Genomic DNA, 17,701 nt, shown 5'->3' with positions numbered 1-17,701 from the left:
GACCTCCGAGACAGGATTGTGTTGAGACACAGATCTGGGGAAGGGTATAAAACAAAACTGGGGAAGGGTATAATTGCAGCATTGCAGGTTCCGAAGAGCACAGTGGCCTCCGTCATTCTTAAATGGAAGAACTTTGGAATCACCAGGACTCTTCATAGAGCTGGCCGCCCGGCCAAACTGAGCAATCAGGGGAGAAGGGCCTTGGTCAGGGAGGTGTCCAAGAATCCGATGGTCACTCTGACAGAGCTCCAGAGTTCCTCTGTGGAGATAGGAGAACCTTCCAGAAGGACAACTATATCTGCAGCACTCCACCAATCAGGCCATTATGATAGAGTGGCCAGATGTCAGCCACTCGTCAGTAAAAGGCACATGACAGCCCGCTTGGTGTCTGCCAAAAGGCATGAAAAACAAGATTCTCTGGTCTGATGAAACCAAGATTGAACTCTTTTGCCTGAATGCCAAGCGTCACATCTGGAGGAAACCAGGCACCGCTCATCACCTGGCCAATACCATACCTACTGTGAAGCATGGTGGTGGCAGCATCATGATGTGGGGATGTTTTTCAGCGGCAGGAACTGGGAGACTAATCAGGATCGAGGGAAAGATGAATGAAGCAAAGTACAAAGAGATCCTTGATGAAAACCTGCTTCAGAGCATTCAGGACCTCAGACTGGGGTGGAGGTTCACCTTCCAACAGGCCAACGACCCCAAGCACACAGCCAAGACTCCGCAGGAGTGGCTTCGTGACATGTCTGTGAATGTCCTTGAGTGGCCCAGCCAGAGCCTGGACTTGAACCCGATCGAACATCTCTGGAGGGACCTTAAAAAAAGCTGTGCATTGACACTCCCCATCCAACCTGACAGAGCTTGAGAGGATCTGCAAAGAAGAATGGGAGAAATTACCCAAATACAGGTGTGCCAAGCTTATGGCGTCATACCCGAGAAGACTTGAGGCTGTAATTGCTGCCAAAGGTGCCTCAACAAACTACTGAGTAAAGGGTCTGAATACTTATGTAAATGTGATATTTCAGTTATATCTTTTTAATTAATTTGTAAAAAATTCTAAACACCTGTTTTCACTTTTTTATCATGGGGTATTGTGTGTAGATTGATGATAAAAAAAAGAATTTAATTCATTTTAGAATGAGATTGCAACGTAACTAAATGTGGCAAAACTGAAGGGGTCTGAATACTTTCTGAATGCACAGTATTTGAGAAGGAGCCTGTGACAGCCTCTGCTGTTATACACCAAGCCTGGTCATTCTGGCCAATTTGGCAATTCAGCAGGACTGGCGACAATGCATTTACAGTGTAACGGCAATTTCTAAACTTTTGAATGTCCAGCTTTTAATTACTGTTAAGGGCCTGTCCCACGAGCATGCGACCTGCATGCGGCAAGCACGACCAAACCGGAAGCGGGGGCCGCGCAGAGGTCGAGTGATCCCTGTACAGGGCCGGTCCCACCAGCATGCGGCGAGCGCGACCAAATCGGAAGCGGGGGCTGCGCGGAGGTCGAGTGAGTGACGTGAAGTTCGAGCGAAGTCCGCGGGAAGTTCGCGCGTGACGTACGGCGTCAAGACGCTGCGTACGGTGTCAAGATGCTGCGTACGCCGTCGAGGTGGCGCGCACACCCGTCGAGGCGGTGCGTATGGCGTTGAGGCGGCAGCGGGCCGGCAGGCCGTTGCCACGCGGAACTTTTGAACGGTCATTTTTTCGGATGTCGGGACCAGCTCCGCACAACTCCATACAGCTCCAGCGATCGAAGTGGGACCAGCCCCGCGAGGCCGGGCGGCTAAGGGGCCACGTTAGGTCGCGCTTGCCGCCTGGAGTCGCATGCTCGTGGGACAGGCCCTTTACTACTCGGGGATGTGGTGGAGGTATAGTTTACGCACTCGTCGATAGCAAAAACAAATCTTCCAATCATTGTTTATTGATTAATTAGTCTTTTATTGAAGTAATACAAAATAAAGAAATAATTCATAACTTTTCGTTCTTACTAACTGTTTCTTCCGTGTGGTGTCTCGTGAACTTGAACGTGAACGTGATCGTGATTGTGATAAAAACTGTTGTCCTCACCATTCCTATAGGCAAACTAGACTCTAAATCTCTGACTCTGCGCTAGCCTCTCCAGATGTAGACACACCCCTCTACATATCAAATCCCACTTACCAGCATACTTACAGATAAGAAGTAGAAATATCTTGACATGACTATAATATACTGACTTAAGCATAAATGGCTCCTACATGCAGTATTGCTGAAGGTTAAGGTCTGCCTTGAATAATTTTGGCTTGTTCAATGAATATGTTATAATGTTACCTAATTTGCAAAATAAATTGAATCACACAAAAATGTGCACTTGCAATTTGTAATGAAACTTGCAGCAGATTGGCCCGTAGCATTGAAGATCCTACACGGTTTGCTAAACAGATCATTGGCCCGTTATATTTAGTTATTTCCAGGCATGTATATGGCAAGCCCTTAATTCTATCTTGGTTTTTGTTAAGAATTACACCACTACCTATCAATTTAAGGCACTGATCGTAACTTAATGCACAATTACTAATCTGGGTGTACAAATATTGCTCCCATGGTATTGCTCAAGATAATTAGTTATCTAGTTCATATTGTAGCTTTGCTGGTACATATATATTTTATTAAATTAAAAAAGTTCTATGACATATATTAATCATGTTGAAATTGGTATTAAAAATAGTTATATTAAAAGCACCAAATAAATATATTGTATATTTTTTGCTCAAATTAGTTACATTACCTTCTCAAAATGCTATTAAACAATTTTTAGCCAAGGTTCTTTATTTGCATAGGTTTTTTTAAATCATTCAAGAAATGTGGGCTTTACAGGCTGAGCCAGCATTTAATTTTCCATCCCTCATTGCTCTTTGAGAAGGTGACACTGAGCTGCTTCATTGAACCTTTGCACTTCCTGAGGCGTGCTTGAAACATAGAAACATAGAAAATAGGTGCAGGAAGAGGCCATTCGGCCCTTCGAGCCCGCACCGCCATTCATTGAGATCATGGCTGATCGTCCCCTATCAATAACCCGTGCCTGCCTTCTCCCAATATCCCTTGACTCCACTAGCCCCTAGAGTTCTATCTAACTCTCTCTTAAATCCATCCAGTGACTTGGCCTCCACTGCCCTCTGTGGCAGGGAATTCCATAAATTCACAACTCTCTGGGTGACAATGTTTTTTCTCACCTCAGTCTTAAATGACCTCCCCTTTATTCTAAGACTGTGGCCCCTGGTTCTGGACTCGCCCAATATTGGGAACATTTTTCCTGCATCTAGCTTGTCTCACCAGAGCCCTATACAACTGCAGAAGAACCTCTTTACTCCTATACTGAAATCCTCTTGTTATGAAGGCCAACATTCCATTAGCTTTCTTCGCTGCCTGCTGTACCTGTAAGCCAACTTTCAGTGACCGGTGTACAAGGACGCACAGGTCTCACTGCACCACCCCCTTACCTAACCTAACCCCATTGAGATAATAATCTGCCCCGTTGTTTTTGAGGCCAAAGTGGATAGCCTCACATTTATCTATATTATACACGCATCTGCCCACTCACTCAACCTGTCCAGGTCACCCTGCAACCTCCTAACATCCTCTTCACAGTTCACACTGCTTTGTGTCAACTGCAAACTTGCTAGTGTTGCTCCTAATTCCCTCTTCCAAATCATTAATATATATGGTAAATGGAGATTGAAAAGCGGCGCCTAAGAGATTGGAGTGTGGCGGCGCCTAACGGCAGCGGCTCGACTACAGTCGTCCATCTTTTTTTTAATTTTTGTCGTTAATTGTATGTGTTGAGCCTCGTTTTTATTATTTTTTTAGCTGTGTATATGTGGGGGATGGGGGGGGTGGGGGGGGGGCCAGTGGGGGAAACCGTTAGTCTCTTCCCTGTATGGGGACCCGACTTTTTCCCTGACGGGTCTCCGATGTTGTTGGGCCTAACATCGTGGAGCCGGCAGCGGCCTCCGGCCGGGACTAACCTGGGGGCTCCAGTTGCCGAGCCTGCGGACCTGCTATCGCGGAGCTGGCCGACTTCAGAGGAGCTGTGGTGGCGCTCGGCTGTGACCCAGCTTCGGAGGCTCCGGCCGCAGGCCCGGTGGACAGGACCATCGGGAGCTCCAGGTCCCTGGTGGGAGACGGCTTTTCGGAGCTCCCGCAACGGCAGCTTCTCATGCTGGAATCGTGTGGGTTTAAAGGACACGGAGCCGGAGCATAACATCTCCTGGCGTGGCTTAAATGGCCACAGGACTTACCATCATCTGCCGAGGGCTTTAACATCGGAGCCCCAGTTCGCCTCGATGCTGCAGTTGGACTGCTGGACCGCGGGAGAAGAACAAAGGGAAGAGACAAGACTTTGCCTTCCATCACAGTGAGGAGGTGTTGGAGATTCACTGTGATGGATGTTTATGTAAACTGTGTTAAGTGTGGGTCCTTGGTTTGTTTGTAATGTAAAAACTGTAGAAAATGCAATTTCGTTCAGACCAAGTTGTTTGAATAACAATAAAAGACATTCTATTCTATTCTATTCTAAACAGTTGCGCCCCCAACACCGAGCCTTGCGGCACTCCACTCGCCACTGCCTGCCATCCTGAAAATGACCCGTTCACTCCTACTCTTTGCTTCCGATCTGCCAACCAATTTTCTATCCATGTCAACACCCTACCCCTAATACCATGTGCTCTAATTTTAGTCACCAGTCTCTCGTGCGGGACCTTATCAAAGGCTTTCTGAAAGTCTAGGTACACTACATCCACTGGCACCCCTTCATCCATTTTACTTGTCACATCCTCAAAAAATTCCAGAAGATTAGTCAAGTATGATTTCCCTATTTCGCGATTACTCTCCTGAGGTAGTCCAGAAAATGAGATTGTTTACACCGGCAAGACACACTTTGAGGGAAGTCCCGGGAGTAAGATATGGAATTTTGTTTCCCGGAAAAATGAAGATAACTTATAACGGCGTTGAACGCTCATTTGCAGCTCCCGGAAAAGCTTTAAAGTATGCAGAGGATATTGTTAAGAAAACATCGGGTCAAGCTGCCGACAATGAAGAAATCTGAATTTTTTACAAAGCTCTGAACTGATTAAAATGGCCGAGCTACCCAGACAATTATAAAGCTTATCTCGTTGGAATGTGTTATTCAGAGAGCTTGGTTATATTCAACCTTGGATGCAAAGCTCAAAGTTTAACCCCTTGGCACCTGCTTGTACGGTAGTTAACCCTTTGGTACCAGCTTGTATGATGTATGGTAGTTATAGAATGGGATATTATGTAAGAATACAGGGTGGATATATATGGGAAAGTTTAGATTAGATTAAGATTGGATAAATTAGAGGGACATATATACTTATATAATCGTGTATATGTTTGTTCTATATTTGTTTTGTTTTTTTATTCCTTATGTCTCTTTTTTCTCTCGGCTGTCACTAGCATTGATTTGATAAACTCATATAAGAAAAAACACAATATGAAACGATATGTAACTTTTTATGAGGATTCGCCTAGGGGGAGGAGCTCAATGTATAACAACATCACGGAGGTCTATACATTTTTTGCCATCGTTGATGGCTATTCGTCTTTAAGGTATCCTCCTTTAGATACCTTAATAGCACCTTTTTTTTTAAAGCACAAACAAGATTTTTATCTGTTTAATTTTTTTGAAAGTAATTGTGTATCACATTCTTTTTTTCTTTTTCTAAGGCACTTTACAAGAAGGAGATGCAATATAAATCTAATAAACCGGGATGACCACCCAAGTCCTAAAGTTCTGAGGTATTTGTTTGCACCATATGATTCAGGAATATTACCCTGATTTACAATGCAAGACGATAGACAAATAAAGAATGGAGGAATTACATTTTGTAGTTGGAATATACGGGGTGCCAACGAACCAATTAAGAGGGGTAAAATTTTTGCCCAACTAAAATCGTTGAAAAGCGACATAATGTTTTTGCAGGAGACACACATGAAACAACAAACACAAATAAGATTAAAGGCGAATTGGATAGGCCAAACATACTACTCCTCATTTACTTCTAAATCTAGGGGTACAGCTATTCTTATTAGGAAAGGTATTCCTTTTAAATTAAAGAATACCATATCAGATAAAGAGGGAAGATATATTATAGTTTCGGGTGAAATTTATGCAACCCCACTAACTTTGATAAATATTTATGCTCCGAATTTTGATAACCCCCACTTTTTTGATAAAATTATTGACATAATATCAGAGTTTAATTACCAAAATGTGATAATAGGGGGGGACTTTAACTGTGTTTTAGATTCATATCTAGATAAATCAGCAAAACAAAAGAAGAGTAATTTAAAATCTAAAACTAGCGAACTTCTAAATACATATATAAAAAATACGAATATAATAGATGTATGGAGATCTGCTAATCCAGTTGGAAGGGAATACTCGTTTTACTCTTCGGTGCATAAAACTTATTCAAGAATTGATTATTTTTTAGTGGATATGAAATTAATGCCATATACAAACAACCCAACATACCACATTAGTAGTATCTCAGATCACTCCCCGTTGACATTCTCAGTAAAATTTGAGGGAATGCCGGGCAAAAATTTTTTTTGGAGGTTTAATACACATATTTTAAATGATGTGCAAGGCTATCAATATTTAAAACAACAAATGGAACTTTTTTTCGATACAAATGATATACCAGGTACTTTGCCTTCTTTACTATGGGAAACTTTTAAGGCATTTATGAGAGGAATTATAATTTCATATCAAAGTTTTCAAAATAAAAAGAATAAGACAGAACAATTGTTGTTAGAACAAGAAATCAGACAGTTAGAGATGGATAATGCCAAAGATTCCACGACAGATAAACACAATAAGATAATATTACTGAAATTTAAACTTAATCGAATTTTATCGGCAAGGGTAATAAGACTATTCCAAATGACAAAACAGGAACATTTTGAGTTTGGTGACAAACCACATAAGCTTTTAGCTCGCCAATTGAAAAAACAAGAAAAGGAAAATACTATAACCAAAATTAAATCAGAGAAAGGAGAATTACTAATACTACCTAAAGATATTAATAATAGATTTGCCCAATTTTATCAAAACTTATATACATCTAAAATTAAAAGAGAAGATAGTAAAATAAAAAAATTTCTAGATAATTGTAATCTTCCAATACTGGACCTTTTGGAACAAGAGGAATTAGGAGCTCAAATTACAATCAAAGAAATAGGTGAAACAATAAAATCGCTGAAAAATGGTAAGACACCGGGACCAGATGGTTTTAATAATGAATTTTATAAAAAATTTCAGGAGATAACAACCCCTTATTTATTTAATTTATACTCCCATGCTTTTAAAGAAAACAAACTACCTGAAACACTAACAGAATCAACTATTACACTTATTCCAAAAAAAGATAAAGATTTAGAAGATCCGGGCTCGTACAGAGCTATATCACTTTTAAATACAGATCAGAAAATTTTAGCAAAGATTTTATCAAGAAGATTAAGCAAATATATTAGTAAATTGATAAACCCTGATCAAACGGGGTTTATACCTAAAAGACACTCATTTAATAATCTGAGACGTCTGTTTAATATAATGTACTCGCATAAAGTAGAGGAAGAAGATATATCAATTATTTCTTTGGATGCAGAGAAAGCATTTGATCAGGTAGAGTGGCAATACTTATATAAAGTACTACAAAAATTTAATATGGGAGAGAATTTTATAAGATGGGTAAAATTATTATATGATAAACCGATGGCAAGAATTTTAACTAATAACATGTTATCTCAAAAATTTCAACTATCAAGGGGTAATAGGCAGGGATGTGCACTATCACCCCTGCTATTTGCCCTTATGATAGAACCCCTGGCTGAAAGTATAAGAATTCATCCGAATATTCAGGGCTATAATACCAGAGACTCAAAGAATAAAATCTCATTATATGCAGACGATATACTTTTATATATTACAAAGTCACAAACGAGCATACCAAATTTATTAAACTTAATAGAGGAATTTGGGTCTTTTTCTGGATATAGAATAAACTGGAATAAAAGTGAAATCATGACATTAAAACCTCAAGAACCTACACACTTACTGAAGTTCCCCTTTAAAATCGCAACAGAAAAATTTAAATATTTGGGTATTCAGATTACTAGAAAATATAAAGCATTATTCAATGCTAATTTCATGCCTTTATTAAATAAACTTAATACGTTGATTAAATTTTGGAAAACACTTCCCTTATCATTATTAGGTAGAATAAATGCAATAAAAATGATCTTCCTACCACAATTATTATACCTATTTCAATCTATACCGGTATATATACCAAAATACTTTTTTAAAAAATTAGACTCTAATATTACTAATTATATTTGGGACTATAGATCACATAGAATCACAAAAAAACATTTATGTAAACCAAAAGAGGTCGGGGGACTTTCACTTCCGAATTTTATGTATTATTACTGGGCAGTGCATATTAAGAATATGATTTATTGGTTGGATAGTGCTACCCAACAGACAGAATGGATAAAAATGGAGAAGGAGGATTGCCATCCTAGTAATATAGGAACGATCCTCTTCTCCCCAAAAAAACTGAATAACACAATATATAAGAAGAACCCAATTATATATGGTACAATAAGAATTTGGAAACAAATAAAATTATCTTTAAAATTAAGAAATCTATCACTGTTAATGCCAATAGCGAATAACCCTTTATTTAAACCATCTCTTATTGATAAGACATATAACCAATGGGAAAGTCTCGGAATTAGAAGGATCGGGGATATGTATGAAATGGGAAACTTACTATCATTCCAACAATTACAATTAAAATTTAAATTGAAAAACAACCAATATTTTAAATATCTTCAGATTTGCGATTTCGTGAAAAAATATATACAAGGATATCAAAAAGTAACTCCTGACTTATTGGAAGAGGCAATGAATATTGAAGCTGACTCACAAAAATTAATATCATATTTATATAATAGTATTCTAAATATAGACCTACCATCGACAGAGGTACTTAGAGAAGAGTGGGAACGGGAACTAATGATAAAAATTACGAAGGTTAAATGGGAAAAATACCTGATATATATTCACAAATGTTCAATTAATGTAAGACATAATTTAATTCAATTTAAAATTGTACATAGATTATATTACTCAAAAACAAGATTGAACAAATTTTATCCAAATATATCCGCCACTTGTGATAAATGTCTAGCCCAAAAGGCAACTATAACACACTCCTTAGTCTCCTGCATAAAACTTTATAGATTCTGGAATGATATTTTTGAAATATTTACAAAATTATTCAAGACAAGAATGGAACCTAATACTGAAATGATTATATTTGGCGTAATGGAAGATGGGAATAAATTGAACACATCTCAAAATCTATTCCTTAACTATGGTTTAATAATAGCAAAAAAATTAATTCTTAAATTTTGGAAAGGTACATCAATACCAACGCTTAAAATGTGGATTGCAAGTATGTTGGACACCGCTCATCTTGAGGAAATGCGATTCCTCCTAATGGATAAATCAGACCAATTCATAACGAGTTGGTCTCCATTCGTCGTTTTTTTGGAATCATATGGTGCAACACAATTGTAAAAAATAACTGTTTCAGGACTGGACGAGGGTTGGTCAAGACTATAAATAATGATCTCCTCTTTTTTTTTTTTTTTTTTTTTTTTTTTTTTTCTCTCTATTCTCTCTCTCAACTTTTTTCATTTACTCGTTTTCTTTTTTCACACACTATATATTTCACATCTTTCTATCCTTTACTATCTAACTTCTTTTTCTTATTCTAATCTTTTTTCAGTGTAACAAAAAAAAAAAAAAGAAGTTGTACATAAAATGTATTATGAAAATATATATTAGGCACTTTGGTGCCATATGACTGTACTTACTTCTAATAAAATAAAATATAAAAAAAAAAAAAAAAAAAAAGTATGATTTCCCTTTCATAAATCCATGTTGACTTGGACTAATCCTTTTACTGCTATCCAAATGCCTCTTTAATTATTGACTCCAGCATCTTTCCCACCACCGAAGTTAGGCTAACTGGTATGTAATTCCCCCATTTCCCTCTCGCTCCTTTCTTGAAAAGTGGGATAACAATAGCTATCCTCCACTCCACAGGAACTGATGCTGAATCTATAGAACATTGGAAAATGATCACCAATGCGTCCACTATTTCTAGAGCCACCTCCCTGAGGACCCTGGGATGCAGACCATCAGGCCCAGGGGATTTATCATCCTTCAGTCCCATTAGCCTACCCAATACTATTTCTCGCCTTATGAAAATTTATTTCAGTTCCTCTACCCCCTTAGATCCTCTGTCCTCCACTACATCTGGGAGTGTTTGTGTCTTCCTTAGTGAAGACAGATCCGAAGTACCTATTCAACTTTTCTGCCATTTCGTTGTTGCCCATAATAATTTCACCACTGTCTGCCTTCAAGGGACCCACATTAGACCCTGCTACTCTTTTCCCTTAACATATCTAAAGAAGAATTTACTGTCCTTCTTTGTAGTCCCGGCCAGCATCCTTTCGCCCTTCATCTTTTCAGCCGCCATTGCCCATTTTGTTTCCTTCCGTTGTCCTATGAAAATTTCCCAATCCTCTGGATTCCGGCTACGCTTTGCTGTGTTATACATATTTTCTTTCAGTTTTATTTTATCCCTACTCCCCTTAGAATCTCTCTTCCTTTTTCAATGAATGATCCTGCGTCTTCCGGATTATGCCCAGAAATTCCTGCCATTGCTGTTCCACCGTCATTCCTGCTAGGATCCCTTTCCAGTCTACCTTGGCCAGCTCCCCTCTCATGCCTTCATAGTCCCCTTTGTTCAACTGCATCACTGACACTTCCGATTTAACGTTCTCCTTCTCAAATTGCAGATTAAAACCAATCATATTATGATCACTACCTCCAAGTGGTTCCTTTACCTCGAGTTCTCTTATCAAATCTGGTTCATTGGACAACACTAAATCCAGAATTGCCTTTTCTCTGGTCGGCTCCATTGCAAGCTGCTCTAAGAATCCATCTCGGAGGCATTCTACAAACTCTCTTTCTTGGGGTCCTGAACCAACCTGATTTTCCCAGTCCACCTGCATATTGAAATCCCCCATCACCATAGTGGCATTACCTTCGTTACATGCCAGTTTTAACTCCTGCTGCAACTTACACCCTATATCCAGGCTACTATTTGGGGGTCTGTAAATAACACCAATTAGTGTCTTCTTGCCGTTACAATTCCTCAACTCAATCCACAGTGACTCTACCTTGTCAATCCCTATGTCTTCCCTCGCAAGGGACTGAATTCCATCCCTCACCAGCAGAGCTACCCCCCCCTCCTCTGCCCACCTGCCTGTTCTTTCTATAGGATGTATAACCCTGAATATTAAGTTCCCAGGCCCGATCCTCCTGCAGCCACATCTCAGTAATCCCCACAATGTCATATCTACCAACCTCTAACTGAGCCTCAAGCTCATCTACTTTACTTCTTATACTTCGCGCATTCATATACAATACTTTTAATTCCTTACGCATCTCACCTTTCACATGGATCTTTATTACACTTGGCCATACTCTCCTATCCCTTTGTGAGCTTCTTTTCTCATTAATTCTGGGGTCATTAACCATCCCTTTACTCACTTTCCCTTTAACTCCATCCTCGACTATCCCATTTGACACCCCACCCCCCTTATACAGTTTAAAACCACCCGTGTAGCAGTGGCAAACCTGCCTCCCAGAATGCTGGTCCCCCACCTGTTAAGATGCAATCCGTTCCTTTTGTACAGTTCTTGAGGAGCGAGTTCCAGGATTTTTGTCCAGTAACGGCAAAGAAATGGCAAACTTCCAAGTTAGGGGTATGGTGTGTGGCTTGGAGGCCAATTTCCAGGTGGAGGTGTTCCCATGTTTTTGCTGCACTTGTCCCTCTTGTTGAAATCATTGAAGGTGCTGCCAAGGGAGTCTTGGTGGTTTGCTGCAATGCATTCTGCCGATGGAACAAACTACTGCTACAGTGTGTCAGCAGTGGTATGAGCGCATGGTTATGGATAGGGTTTTATGTCCTGTATGGTGTTGAGCTGTTTAACAGTTCAATTTAGATAATTTAGATAATTAAGAATGTACTAAAGTAAAGTGTGATAATAAATAACATTAATAATCTATATAATAAATGAAGTTTTGTTTGTATACAAATCACACCATTTCCATTCAGGTGCTATGTAATTAATGCCCCTGTCCCACTTAGGAAACCTGAACGGAAACCTCTGGTGACCTTGCGCCCCACCCAACGTTTCCATGAGTCGCCAGAGGTTTTGGTCACTTGCCTGGAAAGCCTCGATTGAAGCGTGAGCTGCATTTACTGACCAAAGATCCTGTAGGATCTTTGCTACCGACTGCACACACACACACACACACACAAACACATCGCGAAGGTGGGGGCCAGGGACAGCGGAGGAGCGCTGTCTGCGCGATGAAGAGGAAGGTAAACGGCTGCCGCAGAGCACGGTAAGTCCTTTAGAGAGCGCGGGAGATAGGGAGAGAAAAGGACGGAGAAGGGGAAGAGAAGGGGGGAGAAAGGGAGAGAAGGGGGGGGAGAAGGAGTGGAGACAGTTTTAAGAAGTTTAATAAGTTAGCGGGCATTTTACCTTCCGGCGTATTTTCTAGGTCCTGAAAACCAAAGATCCTACAGAATCTTTGCTGAAAACTCCAATGAGCCAATCAAAATGGCCGGTCAGTGAAGGAGATTGCCTTCGACTGCCTGTAAGTAAATAGTGACCCCATTCCACTGGCTTTGACCAAACGGCAACCTATTTTTAGTCGAGGCCGGTTTTGTTTTTTTGGAAATAATCGCAGGAACATAGAAAAAGCCTCGACTACACTTTCCACCTTTAGGGAGAGTGACCAAAACCTCCGGGAACCTCTGGGAACCGCACGGAAACCTTGGGTGGGGCGCAAGGTCTCCAGAGGTTTCCATTCAGGTTTCCTAAGTGGGACAGGGGCATAAGTCCATTCTCCTGCTTTTCTCTGTAGCCCAAGAAAGTTTTTTGTCTATATTTATCTGATTTTGTTAAATGTTACTGTTGAATCTGTTTCCATCATCCTGTCAGATAGCACATTTTAGAAAGAATTCCCGACGTAAACAAATGTATCCTCATGTCTTTACCAGCTCATTTGTCAATCATGAACGTCGTCTGGATTGATATTTCTGCCATTGGAAATAATTTCTCCTTATTTAATCTATAAAAATCATTCATAATTTTGATTATCTCTATCAAATCTTCTGTTAAATCTTTCAGATCCAAGGAGCAATGCCAATGTCTTTGAACTCCCCACGTGAAGTATGCTCCTCATCCCTATGATTCTAATAAATCTCTACAAAATATAAAACTTTGCAGTGTCTAAAAAAATGCATTTCCTGCGAATCTGCGTATTTCAGTATATTTCTCCAGAAATCAATGATTGGGAATATATTATGAAATGTGTAGGTTTATGCCATGAAGTATATTACCGTGCACCTCGATGGTTGGTAATATTGAACCACATTATATATTTTTCGTATGTGCTATAATATCACATAATGTGCATTGTACTGTGTTGTATGCTCCTTTTAAGCCACAACATGTGATCCCAGTTTAATAAATGTGCTTAAGTCAATCAGAATTTGCTATTATTTTCCCAGTAGAGGGTTAGTGGAGGTTGGCCTTCTCAGTGAAGTTGGGATGCTGTTATTATTGATTGTGGTTATGGGTTACACAGGAGAGATTCCTTCATCCTTCCTGAGTGGGTCCAGCAAGTTGAGAGTTGGAATTACTGAGATGGGGTTCCAATCATTTATCAATTTTTTTTCTAAATTGGGGTTAGTGTTTGTGTTTGAGGAATGATTGGCATAAGATATTTGGGGTACTGTCTGATGTAGTCTCATTGGGAGATCATCAAGAATACATTGTCAGGAGATCAGGTGAGGGTTGCAAGCTTTTTAGGGCTGTTAAATTCACTACACAATGTCGTACATGGTTGTGGCCCAAAGGGGAGCTGGGTAACTAAATTACTTAAAAGGAACCTAGTTTAGTCAAGTTCCTAATGCCAGATACACATTGTAAGCTTGCCCCTGCACACGTACATATGGATCATGCAGCCAATTCATTGGCAACTGAAAATCCTGAAATTGACATTTTATCAAGCCCTGCATGTTGTCCAATTACAGGATCCTTCATACCTTTTGTGTCAGATGCATGGAAGTACCTAAAACAAAAACTGGATTTCACAGTCCATGTGAGAAGACCGAAGGAAGGATAGGAAGGAACTGCAGATGCTGGTTTAAACTAAAGATAGACACAAAATGCTGGAGTATTCATAATCATAATCATACTTTATTAACCAAGTATGTTTTGCAACATATGAGGAATTTCATTTGCCTTACAGTCACACCAATAAGAAGCAACAGAACACACAAAATACATTTTAAAATAATCATCCACCACAGTGACTCCTCCACATTCCTCACTGTGATGGAAGGCGAAAAAAAGTTCAATCTCTTCCCTTCTTGTTCTCACGCGGTCAGGGGCCTCGAGCCCTCAGTTGACGGGGTGATCTTGGCTCCCGTAGCCGGTGACGTTTTGGCCCTCGTGTCGGGGCGATCAAGCTCCTGCATCAGGGGGGAATCTCAGCTCCCCCACGCCGGGCGATCTGACCCCGGGTGGGGGCTGGACCCGGGCTCCACTGTTACTCCATTGTGTGTCTACCCAATATGATAAGACCCTGATTTTTGTTAACTTTTTGAAATGTCGATTGCTTTTGAGCATAGAATATAAAACAGTACATCCCAAGAACAGGCTCTTAGGCCCACAATGTCTCTGCCTAACATGGTGCAAACACCATCACTTATCTACCTACACATAATGCATATGCCTAAGTCTTTTAAATGCCACTAACATATCTGCTTCACCCACCACCAACGGCAGCATATTCCAGGCACTCACCTCCCTCTGTGTAAAAACTTACCCAGCACATCTCCTTTAAACTTTGCCCTCTCACCTTAAAGCTATGCCCTCTAGCATTTGATTTTGCTGGGAAAAAATATTCCAGCTGTCCACTCTATCAGTGCCTCTCATAAGTTTATATACTTCTATCAGTCCTTGCTGCAGCCTCCGCCATTCCAGAGAAAACAATCTAAGTCTGTCCAACCTCTCTCTGTCGCTAATGTCCCCTGATCAAGATATCATTCAAGTAAACCTCCTCCGCACCCTTTCCAAAGCCTCCATATCCTTCCTGTAATAGGGTGACTAGAACTACACACAATACTCCAAATGTTGCATGTAATGCTCCATATACTCCACAATACCTTATACGCAGAAACATGGTGCTATGTAATTAAATTCAGTATTTTTTATCCATGACAATACTTTTCAATCAATGCAATTTTACTACTTCATTTGCACCTACCACAATCAGTCATCTATCTCAAGCTCTTGACAAGCCTCTCAAGCTGAGGCTTTATAAGACACTGGTCAGACTGCACTTCGAGTATTGTGAGCAGTTTTGGGCCCCATATCTGAGGAAAGATGTGCTGGCGTTGGAAATGGTCCAGAAGAGGCTTACGAGAATGATCCAAGGAATGATTGGGTTAATATATGATGAGCATTTGAAGGTACTGGGCCTGTACTCATTGGAGATTAGAAGGATGAGGGGATACCTCATTGAAACATACCGAATAGTGAAATGCCTGAATAGAGTGTTTGTGGAGAAGATGTTTCCACTAGTTTAGTTTAGTTTGGTTTAGTTTAGAGATACAGGGCGGAAACAGCCCCTTCGGCCCACCAGGTCTGCAATGGCCAGTGATCTCCCCACATTAATACTATCCTACACCCACGAGCGACAATTTTTACATTTACCAAGCCAATTAACCTACAAACTTGTATGTCTTTGGAGTGTAGGAGGAAACCGAAGATCTCAGAAAAAAAACACGCAGGCCATGTGGAGAACAAACAAACTCCGTACAGACAGCGCCCGTAGTCGGGATCGAACCCGAGTCTCCGGTGCTGCATTCGCTGTAAGGCAGCAACTCTCTTGCTGCGCCACGATGACCGCCCTAACTAGTGGGAGAGTCTAGGAACAGAGGCCATAGCCTCAGAATATAAAGACGAACCTTTGGAAAGATATGGAAGTATTTCTTTAGTCAGATGGTGGCGAATCTGTAGAATTAATTGCCACCGAAGGCTGTGGATGCCAAGTTAATGGTATAATTTTAAAGCAGATATTGACAGATTCTTGATTTGTATGGGTGTCCGGGGTTTTGGGGAGAAGGCAGGAGAATGGGGTTGAGTGGTTGAATGGCGGAGTAAACTTGATGAGTCAAATGATCTAATTCTGCTCCTAGAACTTATGAACAAATGAACTTGACTCTCTAATGAGCTAATTATCTAATGAGCAGACATTTCCTCTAACTAAGTGTTGGGAAAACTGAAACTCTGTTTCTCAGCTAGTAACTCCATCATTCTCCATTCTTCTTGGCCATTGATGTTTTGATTCACACTAATTTACAACTAATAATCTACACCATGACAAATATTGTCTGTTTTATCTTCAAAATCATCAACCATCTCTCCTCTTACCTTTATCTATTTTGAGCTTTATCCATGCTTTTGTTATATTTTGACTGTTTTTTGCATTTCCAGCCAGTTTACTATGATTCATTCACTGTAAATGTGAAGTTACCCATTATTTTGATTTCCTATTTACTCCTTATACAGGCTCCAGTTAAGCAAATATGTATTTCAACATTTTTCATTCTAATTTTCAAATCACTGCATCAACTTATTTTTCTATCTATAATCACATGCAGCTCTGCACAGATACATGTGTTCTTCCAATTTGGGCCTCTTGTATCCACAATTTTATTAATTGCAGTTATTCCAACTTCCAGGGCCTAAATTCTGTAACTCCCTAAACCTACTTGCCTGATACTTCTCTATCCTCTTTTAATTTTGTTTTGACCAGTCTGTCTCTTCATATCCTTGTGTAGCATTATGTCAGATTTTGCATGTTAATGCCCCATGACATTTTACTGCAATATAGTGTTTTATTAATGCATGGTGTTGTTGTCACTGTGACAATCAAATTAGGGCTCATCTCATATTATAAAGGCTTGGAGCAGATTTACTGAGCTTCATTCTAGCTATAAGAACAGACTAGGAAGGAATGAACTGTTACGAACTGCTCTTTTTCAGCCAGAGGTAATTTTCCTTTTATCTGGCAGAATATCAGAATTGCATTCTAAGCCATCTGGGATGTAATTAATTTTGTGTGATAATAAATTGGCAGATTGTTTCATATACCAACCAATTTCCTTTCCTCAAAATTAAATTTAAAGAAGAGTAAGCACATTTAAAACAGGTTGCTAATTTTCTATTGTTCCAGTTTGTGCTACAATCCAAGCTGAATTTCATGCCTCCATGTTAAATACTTATCAGACATAACCCAGTCTGGGAATGTTACGTGTAGCTTCAGGCCGCAATATGTTAAATTCCAATCAGTTTACAGCCTACAGAAAAATATGATCCAAAGTAATAAAGGTCATTGTAACATTTGTGAAGAAAACAGGAGTTATTGAGATTTAACTGTGAAGGAGGAGGGAAGGGA

At 40.0% G+C, this 17,701-nt stretch overlaps 1 protein-coding gene and 1 long non-coding RNA gene across 2 annotated transcripts in view; one reads left to right on the top strand and one right to left on the bottom strand.

The window, feature by feature from the left end:
* agbl4 (AGBL carboxypeptidase 4) overlaps positions 1 to 17,701 on the top strand; it is a 472,100-nt gene that overhangs the window by 249,570 nt on the left and 204,829 nt on the right. The window lies entirely within an intron of this gene.
* LOC116977799 lies at positions 11,743 to 12,747 on the bottom strand. Its single transcript, XR_004413306.1, has 2 exons — positions 12,709 to 12,747; positions 11,743 to 12,141 (listed from the first exon to the last, which is right to left on the bottom strand). It is a non-coding gene; the product is annotated as an uncharacterized LOC116977799 (long non-coding RNA).

Source organism: Amblyraja radiata, chromosome 10 (genome assembly GCF_010909765.2).
Source record: "Amblyraja radiata isolate CabotCenter1 chromosome 10, sAmbRad1.1.pri, whole genome shotgun sequence".
Taxonomy (NCBI): domain Eukaryota; kingdom Metazoa; phylum Chordata; class Chondrichthyes; order Rajiformes; family Rajidae; genus Amblyraja; species Amblyraja radiata.
This window is presented reverse-complemented; position numbering and strand designations above follow the sequence as displayed.